Source organism: Rattus norvegicus, chromosome 2, assembly GCF_036323735.1.
Source record: "Rattus norvegicus strain BN/NHsdMcwi chromosome 2, GRCr8, whole genome shotgun sequence".
Taxonomy (NCBI): Eukaryota; Metazoa; Chordata; class Mammalia; order Rodentia; family Muridae; genus Rattus; species Rattus norvegicus.
Genome location: NC_086020.1, coordinates 285,614 through 304,274, shown reverse-complemented (window position 1 = coordinate 304,274; position 18,661 = coordinate 285,614). Strand labels below are relative to the sequence as shown.

The 18,661-nt window shown below is 38.1% G+C and overlaps 2 pseudogenes; both read left to right on the top strand.

The window, feature by feature from the left end:
• Window positions 1-18,661, top strand: part of LOC134485541 (polyubiquitin-B-like) — a 583,854-nt pseudogene that overhangs the window by 550,407 nt on the left and 14,786 nt on the right.
• On the top strand, window positions 7,710-8,522 carry LOC134485546 (ubiquitin-conjugating enzyme E2 variant 1-like; annotated as a pseudogene).

Sequence of the window (18,661 nt, the reverse complement as noted above, 5' to 3'; positions counted from 1 at the left end):
AAAATACGGTTTCTTTGAAGTCATCACCTACCTCTGGCTCTTTCATTCTTTCTGCCTCCTCTTCCATATAGATGCCTGATATTTTAGGTAAGGGGTATGATAAAAAAATCTCACTTATGATAGAGAGCTCAAAATTCCATCACTATCTGAACTCTATATTAGTTCCCTTCAACTGAAAGAAAGCTTCTCTTACGAAGGCAGAACATGGCACTGATCTACACCTATAACAACAGTACATTAGCAGGAGCCATTCATTTTATTGCATGTTCCTTTAGAATAATAAAATTATTGCTTTTCTCTAAATGTATGTGAAAATACACACAGACAAACACACTCATATATATATAAATATGTATATACACATATACATATACATATATATTATCAGGTTTGTGGCTACTTTATCAGTGTCACATATGAATTCTGTCTCACAGAGTGGGGCTCAAATACAATGTAAAAGAAAAGAGGTTGTTTATTCACACATTTATACCACTATTAAGTGAGTACATTTTTTAACCAACTGACTGTTATAGATTATAGGGCTTATATCTAAATATTTTTTCCCTTCCAGCATCATAAACTCTAGTCAGCAGGAATGAAACATTTATCTGGGCTCTGGCTCTACTTCTCCATGTTTGACATTGTATGTCATCCTCAGCACTATACATTTATGATCATGTTATAGAGAGAAAATAATACCCAGAAGAATGGCCTGTGATGGGAGGGGTGATCTATGGTATCGTCTTTCATCAATGATTTAACAATATGCAAGGTATTCCTGCAGAACGTTTTACATGGTGACATATGATATCTATTTAGAACTTCATCTTTGATGACTCCATCTATCTTCCTTTCATATAATGTGTGTGTGTGTGTGTGTGTGTGTGTGTGTGTGTGTGTGTGGGTGTGGGTGTGGGTGTGTGTGTGTGTGTGTGTAGCTTAGGAAGGTTCTACAGTGGTAGTGTCCCAAATGTATATTCAAGGGGTGTTTATAGTTTCTTGTCTTTCACAGTAGTCCCTATAATAGCCTACCACCTCATCCCTGTCCCCCTTTAATCCTCTTATTAAGGTTCCTCTTTATCTCCTTTAAATATCTTCTTCTTGAGATAAGTTTTCATAACAGAAGCTGTATCTTGAAAATTGGTTAACCTGAATATTCCTAGCACACAAGAGCTATTTCTGCTTAACTTCCTTATTTTCTCACTGGTAGAATTAGACATTTTTTAGTTGTCCTCCTTTTTACATTGCATACTGCTTGACTACTTTCTTTTGTCAACTTGAAACAAACTAGGGTCATTTGGGAAGAGGAATCTTCAACTGAAAAAAAAATGTGCCCAGTGCCAACTTTGGCAGGGTCTTCTTTCTTGTCAGTTTTTCATAAGGCAGAGAAAGGAAAGAACATCGGGAGAGGATACGACTGTTCCTTACAAGATACAGGGATAAGACGTTGTCTTATGACATATTTAGGGTTGCTGTGTAATAATAAAAAAATTTACTTATCTGAGACTAAATTACCTTGCTACTGTAGCTGAACTGCCTAGAAACTGCAAGTTTCTGGCACTTAACACCTCTTCCTAAAACAGCAAAGGATTAAGTAAGTAGACTTTGTGCTATCTCAGCAGGAACTGCACAGATAGAACTTTCCACCAGCTAGTCAGAAGTTACAGGAAAAGGAGGGTACTTTGAGAAGTGATTATAATATTTATTACTAAGTTGTAAAACATTTCTTATGAAAGCTATCTAAGGGGGAAAGCAGAAAGATCCTGAATGGGACAAGGGAAAAATTCTCTTTCGCATCTTTTTGTCCTCAGTACATATACAATTTTCAGAATACATGATCACATGTTAAAAAGTTCACCACATGTTCACACATAAAAGCAAATCATAAATGACATAGAAGTTTACAACTGAGAGTGTTTACATACATAGTCATTAGGAGTAATTATCTAGTTAAACATCCACCACCTGCCACATCTTCACAGGTTCGTAGAGAGTTGAAAACCATAACTAAGCTATTAGTGAAGTTTTGTATAGATTAACCCAGACAATATTTTATCTTCTTTTACCTATAATAAATTGTTAGTTCCCTTTACGTGACCTTAGTTACTTGTTTTGACAATCTCTTGGAATGTGTTTTGAGTAATAGAAAGTATGGTTACTGTCTAGCAATCAATTACTTGGTGACACATGGGAGACTGACAGAATTCTCATTGCAGTTTTGACTATCAGAAAGGGATCTACTAGCAGTACTACTATTAAGAGAGCTTAATAATCACTGATATTTCAGTAATTCTTGTAGGATCATCCTTAAGAATTAAGAAGTCATCTATTTGTCTATATAGAATCACTGCAAGAGAGTACATCTTCGTAGATCTGCAGCTATCTGCTCAAAAGGGGTGGGCTAGTACCTAATCATTGCTATATATGTTTAATAATAACAAGAAACATATATTAATATCAGGAATCTTTCCTAAAATGAATTCTCTTGGGCTTCGCCTATAAAGCAAAACTGTTGCAGACTATAATCTGAAGCATACCTCCTACTATGATTCTGACAAAAATGTTTCCAAAAGACTGGTTCCTGGGTCTTTTCCTTGTAAAGAATGAGTATTGGAGTTAGGAATATTGTGGGGCCTCACCTTGGCAGTTTGTTTTGGGTTGTAGAAGATAGCAGGCTGAGAATGACATGGATAACAAAGAATTAAGCAGTGTTTCTTCGTGGCAGCTTTGGTTTCTATCTTCAAGTTTCTGCCTTCACTTTCCCTTATGATGATCTAATCTTAAGACAAATTGTTTCTGTATTAAGTTGTAATTGGTTATGATGTTTTATCCTAGTAATAGAAATCAAGCTGCAGCACATGGATTCTGGTGCTCAAACTCAGGTCTTGATGTAGTGTGGCAAGCCCTTTGTTGACTAAACCATCTTTTCAGCATCAACCCTTAATATTTCTAAAAGATAGTATTTTCAGTGTAAACAAAGTGCAGCTTTCCATAAGGATATATCATAGGTCTGAAATTTTAATTAAAGGAACCTGGATATAACAAAACAACACACACTTTAGCAAAATCTCTCCTGGTCAACTGCCATTACACTGAGTGTGCATCTGTGAATTTGCAAGACAAAACAGTTGTCAAGGAGGTGTGGTATAGTGATTAGCATGCCAAACAAATTATAAAGGGAAGGAGCAAAATGCTTGACTGGTTTGTTAGCTAAAATTAATTTGCATGGGGATTTTGTACATGACATACAGTGTCTTTACCTGTGAAAATTGAACAAATAGACAGAGCTGTGATATGAATGTGTGCGTGTGTGTGTGTGTGTGTGTGTGTGTGTCTCAAATATCTTGAGTCACAGCTCCTCCTCCACATGTCTTGTACATTAGATGAATTGTTCATTATTATTTTTCTGGCAAGGAAGAAAGAAAAAACTCAGTGTGGCAGCACACAGCTGTACTTCCAGCATTCAAGAAGTAGGGACGCAAAGAACAGAAATTCAAGGTCATTTTCAATTACACAGTAAAATTAAAACCAGCATAATGTTCATGAGATGCTGCCTCAAAAATTTAAAGCTAGAAAATGTTGTGCTTTAGGAAGTGGATGGGGGCTGGAGATAAACTTCAGAACAATGCATCCCTAGCATGTACAAGGCACTGATATACATTCTTCTATAACTTAACCAGATATAATGACTTGAGCTGTTCATCCCAGGTATCAGGATAAGATTTTATCATACATAAGGAATTTGAGGCTTGCCTTTCCCTAGATCTTCTAAGAAAGGGCAAGTGTGTGTGTGTGTGTGTGTGTGTGTGTGTGTGTGTGTGTGTGTGTGTGTGAGAGAGAGAGAGAGAGAGAGAGAGAGAGAACAAGAAGAGGAGGAGGGGAGGAGGGAGGCGGAGGAAGAGGAAGAATGAAGAAGGAGGAGGAGAAGAAAAAGAAGAAGAAGAGGAAGAGGAAGAATTAGAGGAAGAGGAAGAAGAAGAAATGAGGAAGAGGAAGAAGAAGAAGGAGAAGAAGAGGAAAAGTCATGTGGAGTTTCATAGAATATGTATTCTATTAGGTTTTAGATAAGCAACTGTTTTCAGTAGAGGCATTCTTTTCAGTTATATTTTGAATACTAATTGATAACAGACTTGCTGTGAAAGAACAGCATCAAGAAGAGAGTCCAAATAACAATTGCTATCATGTATGGTTATTAGTTTGACATAGTTCCCACTACGACTATTGCATGATCAATTTAATTTTCTCCTCACAATGAACAGAAGAGGAATGTTACATCTCTAAGAATAAGTAGATTTTCACAGTGTTATATCTTTTAGACATCCACAGATGAAACACAGGTCTGTCAGGAACCAACTATGTTGATCACCATGTTACCTTGCAGCATTAGCCTAGTATGCTTTGCTCAGTTTGGTCTTCTCCTTTTAGATATCATTGCCAGTTCTTTCTATACTGAAATGGCCAGTGAATGCAGTAATATTTCAAATCACCGCTTCAGTTAGATCAGGTATCTGGAATTAGTCAGATGGATCAAGAGAAAAGGGACAACATTGATTGCTGACACTGCAGTGCATCGGGAGGAAATCCTCAGTCTGACAGAGAAGATCAGTCATTTCAACTACTTGTACCCAGAGTGTTGAACTAGCAAAATTTCTGACTTTTTAGTTTATTTTTTCACAGGACACCTTTGTAAACATGTCAGTTAGAGAAATGCTTGTTGGCTGTTTAAGCCTTAGCTGTGTAGATACAGTATGTCTAAACTTTTATTTCTGCTTGAACTTACTATTTCCAGAAGCCCAAATCATGTCATGGTACAAAAAAAGAAATGAATTAACAATTTGAAGTAACATTTTAAATCAGTTGGAAACATTCTAGATTATGATTATCAAAACATTGATTTCTGTTTAGGAGGAGACATTTGAAATTATGAAAAGCAAATAGAAATGGCCACATTCTAAAAGCTCTTAGTCGACATGGGGTAGGTTTTATTATCAGACCTTAGAAATTCTAAATCCTGACTGTAAATATAATTTACCAAGTTTACAGAGAGTGAAAACAGCAGTCTTCAGAATTACTCAGAAGTGATGATAAGAGATAACCTAGTGTGGGAAAGAATTTGCTGCAGAAAGAAGAGAATTCAAATTTCTGTGCCCATACTTTAAAACAGTCATGGTTGTATACAGCTATAACTCCAGTGCTATGATGACAGGGAAAGAATTTCTGGAGCTTGTGCACAGCAAGACAGCATCAGTATAAGTGAAAGGCTTTGAATTGAGAAAATTGTGTAGAAAGTTATAAAAGAGGTTACTATTTATTTCTCTGTCTTCTGCTTGAACACATATGCATGAAGGCATAGACAGACAGACACACACACACACATACATGCACACCATATCACACACACTAATTCTTGGTGGTCATGTATTGAGGAATATTAAATTCAAAATTTATAACCTTGAACTCATGAAAATGTCCACTTGACCTTTATAATTGCCATTGATCATGAATACTATTTTGTGAACCATGAATCCACATATGTAAAATAAATCAGTTGTCAGAATAAAGAAAGGGCATGACATATTAATATTAGAAAATTTTAAAAAACATTAGTTTATTATTTTTTGGGGTGTGTGTGTGTGTGTGCTGCATGTGTGTGTTTTCACGTAGGTCTTCTGATTCCACAGCATGTTTATAGGCCAGATGGCCAATTTCTGTAATGGGTCATTATCTATGGATTCCTATTTTTAAAGTGAGGGTGTTAAGCTTGTTCTGCTAGTCCTTTTTCCCTCTTGCTGGCCCAACATAATTGTCAAAATTTAAATGAATTTCTTATAAGCAATTGATGAAGGTTATTTACTCATCATGAAGCTAGAAGTTCATATTGAAGCTCAGCAAGCCTCTGGAGTGACAATTCCATTTTATGTCAGCATAGGAGACTTGGATATCATTTGATAAGGGCTTATGACTAGTTATATTAATATTCATAGAGTGACCAAATTGATCCTTGAAGAAGTCACCATTAAATTGGAAGACAAAGAACAAGAGTCAAATAAGTCCAGCAGCTACTGAGATGCAGTCACTGACTGAGCTGAGTCTGAGCAAACATCAAAGAAACAGTGAGCTGTACTGTAGCCTAAGTAATGATACAAGCAAAAGCACTAAAATTCCTTGAATGAGGCATATAGGTATGGGAAAAGCACTTCCACCTGGGTCTTCACTTGACTTAGGCTGCATAAAAATCTACCTTCCAGAAGTTTACCTAACAATGAAGTTGCTCACCTCATCTCACCTCCATGAAGCTGTATACGTATCAAACAATGGACTAAGACTCCCTGCACATAACATTGTTTATAAATTTCTCTTTCATGATCAACTTCCATTCAAAAGTATTCAAGAGCATATCCAGATACTGGAGGAGAAATCTGTTTCAACTGGCCTGAGACAGTTTAGAATATATACTCAGTAAGTCGTATTGAATCCTCTGGAACAACTTTCAAGGGAAACATACTGTTTAATGTCATATACCTAGTGATAATGGATATGCATTTGATTAAATCAAATGCATCATGGTAACTGATGTTCACAGTTAATTAAGGCTTGCCTAATCAAAAAAAAGCCAATCAAAACAGAAATATCCACACTGAACTCTGAGTAAACAATTCCTCCTTCTCAAGAGGTCCACAAATTAAAGCTACACTGAATTCCTGTGTTTCTCACTTTGCTTTTGAATAAAGTTTCTTTGTCACCTTGCTCTCTGTGACTTCTTGTAATAAGATGAAAACATCCTGGAAACACCTCACCTAGACAGTAACCTCAGATAAAACTGATAAGCATCTTCTTCAAATAATGACACGAATTATGGATTCTCCAAAAGAATTCTCCTGTTACTTTCTTGTAAGAACTTCTAAGAATGACACAAGCCATGTCTAATCTCATGCCTATTCAAAGAAATCAGAAGTTATAAAAAAATTCACCCTAGTGTTGTTTTTTGTACGAATTTCAACTTTAAGATATTAAGTACAATCATATTGGAATTCCTTTTTTCTCAAAAGTTTTGATAATGTCACCTACAATTAAGCAAGAGGAGAATCCTTAATGAATTTCTCTAAAATACAATTGCATAATAGATAAAATATTAACTCTAGAATGAGAATATTAGAAAAATGCTTGTTTCTGTGTTACTGCATTGAAAATGTAATTTATACCCCTTTGTCATTTTCAAAATGCAGCTGTTCATAGTATACATATTAGATTATGTGGACTATTAATAATAATAAAAGTTTCTAACAATAATTGAAGAACAGAGCCAGTACTTTGAGACAATAATGCTTCTGTCACCTTTAGTGTATAAAGTTTTTGCTATAGGTACACAATGATTCCTACATATGAAAGTCTAAATGCTCTACAGCTCATGCTTTCTGGTTTCAAGAAGTGAAAACTTGAGTAATAGCTTTTAACTTCAAAATCAAAATGAAAACAAAATGCATGAACAGAAAGAACAGAAGGAAAATAAAAGAAGGGAAGAAAGAAAGCATTGAAGGAAGGAAGGAAGGAAGGAAGGAAGGAAGGAAGGAAGGAAGGAAGGGAACAAGGAAGAAACAGGAAGAGATTTGGTAAGTTGCTCATTTGTCAGGCTACACACCAGTATGTAAGACACCCTTGGATGAGTTCCAAAACTGTACAAGATCAGGCATGGTTGTTCGTATCTACAATTTATTGGTGAATATCAGACATTCAAAGTCATCACTGGATATATAGTGAGCTTCAGGCAAGTCTGGGGTTTATGAGACCCTGTGGTAAAAAGAGAGAGAGAGAGAGAGAGAGAGAGAGAGAGAGAGAGAGAGAGAGAGAAGGAGCTAGGGACATAGGGGTAGAGGAAGAAAGGAAGGACTGACTTCGAGCGATAGCAACGCAAGATGGCAGCCACCACAGGCTCGGGAATAAAAGTCCTTCGAGATTTCCGACTGTTGGAAGAGCTGGAAGAATGCCAGAAAGAAGTAGGCGACAGCACAGTTAGCTAGGGTCTGGAGGACGATGAGGACATGACACTCACATGATGGACAGGCATGATAATTGGGCCTCCACGAACAATTTATGAAAACCGAATGTGCAGCCTTAAGATAGACTGTGGGCCACGCTAGTATCCAGAAGCATTCCAGTCTGTGAGATTTGTAACAAGAGTCAATATGAACGGCGTGAGCAGTTCCAATGGAGTGGTGGATCCACGAGCCATGGCTGTGCTGGCAAAGTGACAGAATTCCCACAGCATCAAAGTCATCCTGCAGGAACTGAGGCGCTTGATGATGTCAAAAGAGAACATGAAGCTGCCACAGCCACCAGAAGGACAGTGTTACAGCCAATAGTCACCAAGGCCCCGGCCTCCCTTCCCCATCCAACCCAAGTCTTCATTTTCCATAGTAGTGAATTTTCTAGATCCATCTGTAGATCTCAAAGTACTGGAGAGGAAGCCCCATTTAGACTTCATCCTGAGACACTGCTCTGATACTAACTTCTTGTCCATTTGAAATACCTAAGTTGTGCTGTGTAACATCATCTGCGAGTATAACTGCTGTCTGCCTGGTTGAACTTATGGGATCAATAAGGTGTGTTGAAATCGGTTTCCTTTGGGAGTGGTGGGCACAGCTAACGCAACTGTGGACAGACACGTCTCACACAATCACCTGCTGCTGGCACTTGGCCTGGGTATGCCTTTGCCTGCCCCGCCCTCTGCCACAGCTGTGTGGTGGCCCATAGAATAGATGGGGAGGTTTCAGGTAGCAGCTGTGGGACTGACCACCACTAGGCTTGGGGTGCTTTGGCTGTACCCATGCTTTCTTAAGTCTTAAGTGATTGCCCAATCCAAGCCATGGTCCCCACTCCTCCACTCCCACCCTTGGTCAAAGCTCAAATTGTAACCTCCCCTCCCCTGAAATTGGCCTCGGGTGAGGAATTCAGAGCTTCCAGTCTCCCCACCTTTATCAAGGGGTGCTGCTTTCCCCTCCTCAAGTCCCTTGTTGCCCATCACCACCAAACAATTTCTGTGGCCAGAAGCCATCAGATGAGGTTGAAAAAGCCTGGCCTCCCTCCCTTAGCTCTGGACCACACTTGTTCACCTGCCACCAGCCTGGGAAGGGAGCTCTGGGTCCGAGGCCCTGCCACCACCATCAGCTCTTGAGCTTTGAGCTCAGGTCTAGAGGTGAACAGAGCAGTCACAGGGCGACTCAGACGGGCCACCACTCAGGGTCCTTGGATATATGCCTAGAGAAAGGCCATGTAGAGAGTCCTCGGTGCACAGGTTCTGAGTTCGTTCCTTTTCCCATAATTGCTTTGTTTTTACACGATGAAGAGGTTTGAACAGGGCTCTCAGTCACCCTGACCACCCATCGGGTCTGGAGTGGAGTCTGACAGCTGAAGCATGAGGCCCTGACTCTGCCAACTCGGGTTTCAGTGTTGCTCCTCAGACCCTGGGCAGGGACCCAGAGGAGCTCTGTGTCACCATGTTCACAGATCATTTGCTGATAGGTGGGCCTGGCTCCTGGGTCATTGACAAGCTCCCCACTCTGTTCAGGACCACTAAATGTTGAAATGTGGATGCATACTGAAATAAAGGCAATTGGAGGTGTTGCAAAGGAAAAAAAAAAAAGACTGAGCAAATGAAACACTGGTGATTCTTTCTTAGTCCATTCAAGCCTCATTAAGTTTCAAATTTTTCAAACTAGCCATAGGTACAGCAAAATTCAAAAAGACAATGATAATAACCACATGGCAGTCACCTGGGGAGGGAATTTGCTCACAGTGGTAGAATGTAAATGAGCTGAGTTGATAGTATAAGAATAAAGCAAATCCTCAACTGATTGATTTGAAGTATCTTTTCCCACATATGAGCTTACTTTAATGAGAGGAATGGTGGACATGTCAACCTTTAATGAAGTACAATTTTTTAAGCCTTCTCTATTCCTATTTTCAGTCATGGTGACCTCATGCAGGATTTTCTGATAGTATATATCAGTATGATATCATCTTACTAAAATCAATAGGAAATACAGTCCAAATTTTTGAATCCCAACTAATTAAAGATGAATATTTACACAAAATTGTTTGTATCAAATTTGACAAAGTTGTTTTCGTGAATAAGAAAGGTACACAGAACTAAACCCTTAACAAAAATTAAAATCAGGACCTATAGAAAAGGCTCATGGGTTCAGTGTCCAGTATCTATACTTGGTGGGTCATTACTACTTGTCAATCGAGCTCTGGAAATTGGGTACCCTCTCCTACATTTTGCAAGTACCTGTACTCATTTGTGCACACATGTACAGATGCATGAAGCAAATATTTAAAACCACTTTTAATATGAAAAACTAAAAAAGTCAAAAAGAAAATGAAGGACAAAGAACAATGATTTGAATATAAGTCATGTTAATACTGTACATATCTATAAAAAAAAGTCATTTAACATAACCTTGAAACAGCATAATTCAGATAGTTAAAATGCAGTCCCACACTCCTACCCAGTATTTAATATCAAATTATTCTCTATAGTTATTCAAATCAATATTCAAATCAATAATTTCTACAGGTGCATTTAATAGTCTTTGCTCATTAAACTAATCAAAATCTATGTTGTAGTTATTTGAAGAGAAAGAATTTTACGAATCACGTGATATCAACTGAATAAATATGAAAATTATGTATGCAAACTTTACAAAAGTTAGTTTCAACACGAAAGTATAAATTTACAATTTAATAAACAAGGAACTAATTGATCAACCAAATGTTAACAACTAAAATTCATCTATGTATGCAATAGAAAATAATATTTGAGATATAAAATTAAGACTTGTGTTAGTAAAATAATGCATAAGTTATTTTACTTAACGTCTGACTTAATCATTTGATGACTTAGTTGTTCCCCATGTACAACCACCTGTACCCCCAGGACTGCAAATTATAAATATGATTCTATAATTTCTAATAAAGAGCAAATAAATTTCAAGCAATCATCACAAAAATGTTTACTAACAGCAATCACATTCAAATCAGACAAACAAAAAATAAATTGAACACCATGTGCTCCAGCTGTATATCCTGTGAACATAACCCCAAGACACCAAATTACTACAGAGGTACTTGTACAGTTTCACCCATTGTTGTTTAGTTCCCAGCAGGGCGGAAATGTAATTCATATGAATCCTCTGACTGCTCTGCTTTTCTTATCAGTTATTTTGCTATGCTGCCACTATGCCATCCTCATCGTGCAATCCTAGATAGCACAGTGATCTATGACTCCAAGATATAATGTTTGACTATGTAATTGCAAATATTGGAAGAGAAATGAAGTCTTAAATACTGCTATATATTTAATTAAATATCCCTGTTTGTTTTATTCCAGAGACTGTGCTGCAAAAGGTATATACACACTTCTCCCTCATTTCCTCTGCTGAAGGCTATGTGGCTCAGTTGTAATTCTCATGTGATAAAGTATCACATTCTCTATACTATTTCAAGAAATGTATCTCTCTTATTCTTTTCTATTTAAAGAGTCTAAACTGTCCTTATATCAAAGTATGCTGTTTATATAACAGGTAAACCCTGAAATATCAACTGTGCTTCACAAGGTAACTATGCAAAATACGGTTTTATAGAATTCCTTGAAATGCATCTACTCCTATTTTTATTTTCTGGTCTATTCAGGTGTCTTTTATAATATCCACCTGCTTGTTACCTATGGAAAATTACAAACAAAAGCAAAAAAGAAAACAATTCAGGTCTGTTATCAAATCTTAAGCAAACATTCATCACTCTAGGACTGGGAAATTGCTCAGAGGGTAGAAACATATGGACCTGGGTGTGAATATTCAGCATTTATACATAATGCCAGGCATAGGGGATAGCTACACATAACTATTACCTCTGAATCCTGAGGACTCACTGACCAGTTCTCAAATCCCACACTGAATTTCTAGTTCAACAAGAGAACTTATGTCAAGAACAGTGAACAGCACTAAAGAAGACGCTTGAAATCCTTCTCAGAACTCCAAAAACACATGCACAGATGGGTAAAGCCACATGGTTACAGGCATGCACCACACACTCACATCCACCAACATTCTTACAACACACAACACCACAGATACATAGAAAATGGTTAAGGGACTGCAGGATAATTCTTAATTTGCTGTTGTCACCCAGTATGTATCTTATATACTGATAATAACCAAGAAAAGATTGAGCTGGAAGAGAGTTTATCCATATTTTTAACTTTTGCTATATTTTAATTTAATTAAATGCTTTCATAATTTTACACAAAATATTATATCCAGATTTATGGGATTGTAGAATCACCCAGCACAAAAATGTTTTAGCATGTCTGAGAGACATCAGACTGGAAGAGTTCTAGTGCAAAGGCCCTCCAGCCAGAAGCTGGAACCCAGATGCCCTTCAACAGAGGAATGAATACAGAAAATGTGGCATATTTACACCATGAAGTACTACTCAACTTTCCAAAACAATGACTTCATGAAATTCCTAGGCAAATGGATAGAACTAGGAAATACCATCCTGAGTGAATTAACACAGTTAGTAGATACTAGTCCAAAGCTTGGAATACCCAAGATACAATTCATAGACCATATCATGCTCAAGAAGGAGGAAGAACAAAATGTGTACACTTCAGTCCTTCCTAGAAGGGGGAACAAAATACTCAAGAGGGAGGGGAATATCGGGACACAGAGTGGAGCAGAGACTTAAGGAAAGGCCATCTAGATGCTGCCCCATCTGGGAATCTATCACATATGCAGCAACCAAACCTAGTCAGTATTGCTGATGCCAAGAAGTCCTTATTGATGGGAGCTTGATGTGGATGTCTCCTGAGAGACTCTGCCAGAACCTCACTGATATAGACAAGCATGCTTGAAGCTAACCATCGGACTCCATGGGGACTCCAATAAAGGAGTGAAGGAAGACTGAAACGGCTTGCCAACCCATAGGAAGAACAACAATATCAACCAACTAGACTCACCAGTGCTCCCAGGGATTAAACTACTAACCAAATAGTACTCATGAAAAAGCCTAATGCTTCAGTTACATATGGAGCAGAGGATGGCATTGTCTGGCATCAATAGGAGGAGAAGCCCTTGGTCCTGTGAATGTTCCTTTCTCCAGTGCAGGGGAATGGTATGCTATTGAGGTGCGAGTGGGTGGATGGGAGGAAAAGCATCCTCATGGAAGCAGGGGGTGGGTTGTGGGAGAGTGGGTCCCTGGGCAAGGGAATAACATTTGCAATGTAAATATATAAAATATCAAGTTAAAAAATGTTACCACTGCTCTTAATAACCCTATATAAGTTTTTAAAATCCATTTGTCAAAATTCTTACTAAGTCTGTTTTGTGTTCACACATGGACTATGATGGATTAACACCATATCTGGAAATATCTTCTCAATATTAGACATAACATCTGAATATGTGATTATTTATATCCATTTTTTGTTCAAGAAGAATCCGATGCCAAAGAAAATTTCCTCTTTTTCATTAGCATGGAAATTATATTCAAAATAAGCTAATAAAATAAAGGATACCTGAGTGTATACACATTCACATACATATTCATATATATGAATATGTGTGTATATATGTATACATGATGTAGGCCTCCTTCACATGGCATCTAGGCCTTAACAGTTCCCTCAGGCCTACACATTGCATCTAGGTCTTCATGTTTTCCCTAGACCTTTAACAGACAGCAGCTTTGCCCTCTGAGCCATCAGTCTACAGAGGAATTCATAGAGAAACCCTGTCTGAAAAACTAGGGGAGGGAGACAAACAGATTAACAGATTGATTGCTCTCTCTCTCTCTCTCTCTCTCTCTCTCTCTCTCTCTCTCTCTCTGTGTGTGTGTGTGTGTGTGTGTGTGTGTGTGTGTGTGTGTGTGTGTTTGTGTGTGTGTATTCAACTGAGGAGGCACTGGCAAATAAATGTTTGCCCCTCCTCTGTAAGCCAGGCCACCCCAATATTGCCTTTCCTTTTGCTTAGTTTGTTTGGTTTATTTCAAGTTAATTGTATCTGTTTCTTTAATTTCCTCTTCATTTCTTTAGTTGAGTCAGGGGTCTTTGCACATAAGCCCTGGAAATCAGTACTTGGATCAGGTCTGCAGCCTGCTCACAGGGTTCTACCCACCTCCACCACTCAAGTGATGCAATAAAAGACATGCAGCACCGCACCTGGCTTCTTTTCACTGTACATTTACTTTAGTTCCAATGTTCATTCAGGTCTGAGAGAGGAGGGAGGGAAGGAGGGAAGAGAGACAGAGAGTGACAGAGAAACAGTGACAGAAAGGGAGAATTGTAGGTAATTGTTCCATCGCTTCAATCACTGTCTGTTGTTAGCCATCTTGGCAACCATGCCCCGAAACCCTCCCTTGGGTAAGATCAAGCATAATGGCAGCAACCATATAATTCCTGCTTAGTCGCACTGAACACCCCAGTCATCACTACCTGTGGAGAATTGTAAGGGGGCTCCTCTGATCTAGAGAGTAGTACCATTGAATGAAATGAGACGCACAACAAGCATTATTTGTTTTGAATATAAGATGTGGAAAGAACTATATGTGTGGATTGACAGACAGAAAGACAGAGAGACAGAGAGACAGAGAGATAGACAGACAGGACAGACAAGACAGAACAGGACAGGACAGGAGAAAAAAAGCAAGAACACAAACAAAAACTCAAAATGGAAGTCCGGTTCCAAATAGTCTCTGTCTGCACTGTTGCTCTAGAGTTGGTGGTCCAGCTTATAAAAGCTTATACATGGATGGTTTTGGGAAATGCTGCTCGGTGTTCCGTTCAGGTCCAAGAATATTGTGGGTAACTAGACAACAAAGAAAGCAGTTAGACTGACTTCTACAATGTATAGTTTCTGAGTGTGTTATCACACAGAAGAACCTAACAGAATATGTAATGAATTCCGGCAGTAACAGCAGAAACAACTAATGAGAAAGTGTCCTTATAATATTAGTAACTGCAACAAAATGGCAGACTAGCTAGGTAACAGTTACCTAGCCATTAACTAATCTGACATAGGCCTTCTTCACATTGCATCCAGATAGGCCTTCCTATCTTCCTCTCCAGTGCTGAGACCAAAGTGAGATCAAAGTCATGCATCACCATGGGTGCCTTCCTTTTCATTTTTTTCTTTCATCCTAGGAAGTGTGTATATGTGTGTGTGTGTGTGTGTGTGTGTGTGTGTGTGTGTGTGTGTGTGTGTGTGTAGAGAGAGAGAGAGGGAGAGGGAGAAGGAGAGGGAGAGGGGCAGAGGGAGAGAGAAAGAGAGTGCTCTAGAGAGAGAGAGCACTTTAGAGAGAGAGAGACAGAGAGAGAGGCAGAGAGAGTTTAAAATCAGCACGCAAGACTTTTTTTCTTCATATCCCTATCCCAATCCCCCCAAACCAGTAGTAAAGCCACCAGCACCAGAGACAGAGGAAGATGAAATCTCTAGTCTGAAAAACTAGAGGAGGGAGATAAACAGATCTCTCTCTCTCTCTCTCTCTCTCTCTCTCTCTCTCTCTCTCTCTCCTCTCTCCTCTCTCTCTTCCTCATAATTTGTTAAAGTGTTCCCTTTGTGCTGTGTGGATTCTACTTTATTAAGCAAGTTTCACATCGTACTAGCTCCAAAGAAGAGTCAACAGTCTCTTGGGGTGCAGGCAGTTGTTGCCTTCTTTAAATATTTTTTGGTGTGTTTGTTTGTTTGTTTGTTTCAAAACCCAGGGCCAGCCTTTGTTCAACAGATCCAAACCCAGTTCTCCAAGGGAAAAATGGAGTCAAGTACGAAGTCACGGGCATTTAAGTCATCTGCCATTGACAGTCATAGGAGATGGGAATATTGTGCTTTCTCCAGTGGCATCTTCATGAGTTGTTCTGCTTGGACTCACATTAACTTGGACAATGTGTTACAATCTTCTGGATCCTTCTAATTCTCCAGCTTTTTCTGTTTTCCCCAGTGAATAGTTTGTTCTCTCAGAACCTGAATATGTAAAATCATGTCCAGAAAACTTCCGTAAACACATGCCACACAGCACAACTTCTCTTTCTTGCTCTACTTCTCTCTGTCTTTCTTTTGTCTATTTTTGTCTCTCTTTCTCTACTCTTGTGTATTCTCTTATTCATAAGCTGTTCTCATGTGAATTGGGCATATTTTATCTGTGATACATTCTGTCACATTTTTCTCTGAATTACTACTTTATCTGGCCCTCAATTATATGACACTTTCAAACATGGCTACTTCCTTGTATAAACTAACCTTACAATGTACAATCATGTTGCTAATATTTGTCTACCTAGTTCTTACCTGGACCTATTCGTCGTAAAGAATTAACCTTTCATGATGCCTATATTTATGGCAGAATCTTTCTGACCTTTCATATATGATGTCCTGTGTCTCAAAGTTGAGGGTATTAGAATAAAATTATTCTACACATTTTCTAGAAGGTTGAAAGATTCAACTTAAGTCTTATTTTATGATCCCATTAGCAGCCATCAGTCCAAAACACAAAATCACTAAAACAAATCCTAGTTGCATCAGATAGGGTGGGAAGATATCCCAGTGACTAATCAGGCAGGAAATGTTAGAGAGACATGGGAAGAAGATTGTTTATTGGTCTATATTTATGGCTTGCTCAGCCTGTATTTTTATAAAAGCTAGAACAATAAACCCAGGAGTGGGACAACCTATAGTGAGCTGGGCCCTCCAACAAAATTATTGATCAAGAAAGTGCCCACAGGCCTTATCATTGGACAATCGTATGAAGAGTTTTTTCTCAGTTAAGATTTCTTCTTCCAAGTTATCTCTAGTTTTATATCACGTTGATAAAAAACCTTCTTATATAGTTTGTAGGTGAGAGTTTGTGGGTGTATATCTCTAAGCTTATGTGTTAAAGTGATATCATTAAAAATTTTACAAAAGAATGGCTAATAATAACCTGTGTGTGTGTGTGTTTCTTTAATCCCGCAGGGTTTCGCCTGATTCTCGGTACCGTTTCGGTGAGGACATTGGGCACCGACAGTGTATGTCAGTGAAATTATGTGTGTATATGTGTTTCTGCATCCCACAGATATTATATGTATCATAATAGGGTATTAAAGAGGACAATGACTTAATCTAAAGAAATGCTTTACATTATAGCACACACCAGCAAGAAAACATTTCTTTTTTGGCAAGGGGTAGCAATTGGGCTTGCAACAATAACTTATGAAATATACTAGGAAGAGTGAAATAGCTCAGTAGGTAAAGATATTTGTTGCCAAGGCAGTTAACCTTGGTTTGGTCCTTGGGACATACACAATGGAAGGAGGAAATGAATGCCATAAATTGGACTCCGTCATCCACATGTGTGCAATCACATGCAGAAACAAGGAAATACTCAACTAAAACAATCAGAAAATTAGAATTCTATAAATATAGGACTTAAAATATATGCATAAATTAAAGTAAGGAAATAGGTTGACATGAGATATGGTAAGAATTCTGTAAAGCTGATACATTCCCAGACTTACAGAAAGTATCCCTATACATATGTGTGTTCCATTTCACCCCTTTCTGAAGCAAGAAAAAAATTACATACACGGAATTTCTGCCTAGTATTACAGAGCAACAGAACATAATATTGAGAATTAAAAGAAGAATAAATATATAATTCATATGAAGGCATCTTGGTCTTGCAGAGATAAGCTAAACAACTCCTGGATACTATAAGTTCAGACTCATGAACATGTATTACTCAGATTGATGAATCAAAAAACTTAAATATGGGGCATGTAGATTCCAGAGACTTTTCCACTGTGGTATTGTGTAACCAGGGTGACCAGACAATAGCACTTGTATTTGTATCACTTAGATTTATAGGGACCTTTCCTTGCATGGTGGAGGAATAGGCATCTACACTGAAATGTACTATATGTAACTAGAGAAATAAAACAAAATGTTCTCCTTCATAACCGAAACAGGAATACTACTAGGAGTTTCCAGGTGTCTTAGTCACATCATGAAATAGAATCAAGTGACCTTGTTCCAATATGATATTCTTCATTCTTTCTGAGATATGAGGTAGAGGATGAAAGAAAACACCCCAACAACCTGGGTTTATGGTAATATATTAGTTAAAAATGTCAAATGTATGAGTCCAAGGGGATCTGACAACCATCAGGAGTACTGGAATACTTCCACTGGACTCTCCACAGTGGTTGCCTGTGTAGGATTTAGTTGCTGAATCAGCACTCATTTTTCAAATGTAGAAGACATCAAAATATAGACAAGAGGAATCATCCTCATATTCAATTACAAAGCATCCCCACAAGTTTCCTATTGTCTTACATGGAAAGGATAAATTTAAAAGAGTAAAACAATATTATTATACTCAAGGAAAAAGCTTGTGTCAAAGAAACAAAACAACAATTAAAGGCAAAAGTCTATGTTTTTCAATAGAGTGACTATAAGGAATGGAAGTACACTTTAAGCAGAAATTGTGGTTATCTTCTTCAAATTTATGGACCATGGATGTTATAAAATGAATGATAAGATAGAATAACAATGTAGGGTAAGAAGCTAATTGATAGAGGAGCAGAAATTAAACTCAAAGCAGCTCAGAGCATCAAAGAAGCCTGTGGTAAAAC